We start from the raw sequence: 2,800 nt of genomic DNA, 5'->3' as shown, positions 1-2,800 counted from the left end.
ATTGTTTATCTAATTTTTCTATCAGTGTGTTTGTTGTTTGTGTACAGAAATTCTCTTGATTTTTGGTGTTGCTTTTGTATCCAGATACACCACCTATTTCATTATGAAATCTACGAGTCTTTCAGAGGAGTTTTTGGAGTCTTTTATGTAGAGCATCATGTCATCTACAAATAATAATTTTATTTCTCCCTTTCTTATCTTTATTCATTTTATACCCTTTTCTTGTCTAATTGCATTCGTTAATCTTTTTTTATTAATTTTATTGAGAAGCAAATATCAATGAGACAGATTCAAAACAGGTAAGTTGGATAGTTTCAATAATCAATACATTGCATATTGTTCTTTTCATAGTGGTTATTCATAGTACAAAATGCAGACATGATATTCTATCCAAACACTATTAGTACAATTCTTTATTCTCACTGAATTAAGAGAAAGCAACTGGATATCTATCCTAACTATTTTGTATATACAGATACAGAATGGTCCTTCATTTATATCCCTTTTTTTGTTTAGTTTTGTCCAGGATGGGTATTTTTTTGTCAATTAAATATTGTAGGTGCATGAATTCAGCAAAATAATACAATATAGTTGGTAGTCCAAAATAATAGTGGGCTATCCACAGAACTGGCAATGTCAGAAGTTGTTGACTTGAGCCTTTTATAGCTCAGCATATTAATATGGTTTTACATTTTAAAACTCATGTTTATACTTTTCTGCTTGATCATTAATACAAAGATAAAGCACGACCTATATAAAAAGAACTGTAACTTCTGTATCTGACAAGGTCAGTCAAATCCCTTCAGGCTTTACCCTGAAACCCGGTACAGCAGTTTGTAGATCTTTTGTTAGTGTCATAGCCATTGCTTGACCAACTTGCTCTCTGTGAGAGTCTGAGAGAGTGTTTTCTCTCCATGTGACTCTCATTAGGCACACTCTACATCATCGATCACTTTCCTCTGTGACCCCATAATCTTCTTGATCAGAAAATTGGGGACACCACTGAGTTAGAGGATGTTACAGTAGAGGTTTGCTTCTGTCCTGAGCCCTGACTAACTTTGAATGCCTAGAGACAAAATGTTAGTTAACCATACAGACCTCCTTTTTCTCTTATTTTTGGTCCACAAATAAGTTGTTAACCCTCCAGAAGAGAAGCTTAATGATATTATCACCATAAAATATAGGCAGTTGATAATTAACCTCACTATGTGTCTGAATATCAAACATCTTAGACATAACATTAAATAGGTATTTTTCATCAGGTATTGATATGTTAAACTTTAAATCCCTAGAGAATGTGAAGAAAAAAACAAAAAATAAAAAATATTTAAGAACCCTCCACCCCTCCCATCCAGCCCAAGCTTAGGCCTTCACAAGTGTGTGGGAGAATTCCCATGCTCTCCTGTGCTGGTTGGACCTTTCCAGATCCAGCCCAGGCCAGCCCCATGAGTGCGACCTTCTGCCGCGTTCTCAGAACCCTTCATGCTGCGCTGTCAGGACCCTCCGCCACCCCCCCATCCAGCCCAAGCTCAGGCCTCGACAAGTGTGTAGGAGAGCTCCTGCACTCTCCTGAGCCCCCTGGACCCCTATAGACACAGCCCAGTCCTGGCATACAGGCCTAGGGTGAAACTCTGCAGCTGAAGTCCCTCCAGAGAGTCTAGGGGCCAAAACCACCCAACTAATACATGAGCAGAACATCTTGCCAGAGGGACCCAACAGGTTCATTTCCAAGGACTGCAGCAGGAAGGAGCTGAGCACAGCAGCCAGACCCAAGCCAAGCAAAACTGGATGAACTCAATCTTAGTAGGTCTGCACCCAAATTTCGGTAGGTGCTAAGGTTACAATGGCACCAAAGCTCTATACCAAAGATCAGAGGACAGTGTTATACAAAATAATAAAGAGAAGGAGGAATATGCAATCTCAGGCCCTGATCCCACCCAGAACAAGTGCAGAGGACACTAATACAGAAGAATTGGGAGTCACACAGCTGAAATGTCTGAAACAATAGTCTATGAAGTAAAGAAACAACTGCAGAAAGGTACACAGGAACTCAGATCAAAAATAACCTCTGACATTAAAAAAATCTCTGAATTAATAGAGTCTGAAGTAAAGAATCAAATGCAGAAACAGATAGAGAAAATCATATCAGAAACACTCTCTGTAGTAAAAGAATTAATAACTGCTTCTAAAGAAGACATTGATAAAAAATAGTGGAGATTAGAAAAATGATGGATTCCTTGAATGAGCAATTCATGAAAGAAATATATCGTGTGAAAAAGAGCCAAAGAGGTATAGAACAGCTTAAAATCTCAATCACAAGCTTGCAAAACTGTTTGAGTGAAAGTGAAGATAGAGTTTCAGATCCTGAAGATGCCATTGAAGCTAGCAAAAATGTAAGAAGAGACCTCTTAAAAACAACTAGGATGCAGGAAAAAAATAATTCATCACCTGCAAGATGATGCAAAGATGAACAAAATGAGACTAATAGGCATCAATGAGAAAGGAGTCAATACAAATGATATCAAAAGAATATGGGCAGAATAGCAGAAAACTTCCCAAATATGAGGAAACAGTCTGACATTGAGGTAACTGAAGCATACAAAATGCCAAATAACTTCAACTCAGTTAAAAACACACCAAGACGGAGTAGGACTTTCTGCCGAGTTCCGGGAACCCTCAGACCCAGTCCTAGCCCAGGTCCGGTGAGTGTGTGGAGAGATTCCTGCTACCCTGCACCGGTGGGACCAGTCCCAGCCCAGGCGCAGAGTGGGCCGGACCCTCTCCACCCCCTCGGGCCACC

Source organism: Octodon degus, unplaced genomic scaffold, assembly GCF_000260255.1.
Source record: "Octodon degus isolate 3935 unplaced genomic scaffold, OctDeg1.0 scaffold00212, whole genome shotgun sequence".
In the NCBI taxonomy this organism is placed as follows: domain Eukaryota; kingdom Metazoa; phylum Chordata; class Mammalia; order Rodentia; family Octodontidae; genus Octodon; species Octodon degus.
The sequence above is the reverse complement of the archived record's forward strand: the minus strand, read 5'-3'. Positions refer to the sequence as shown.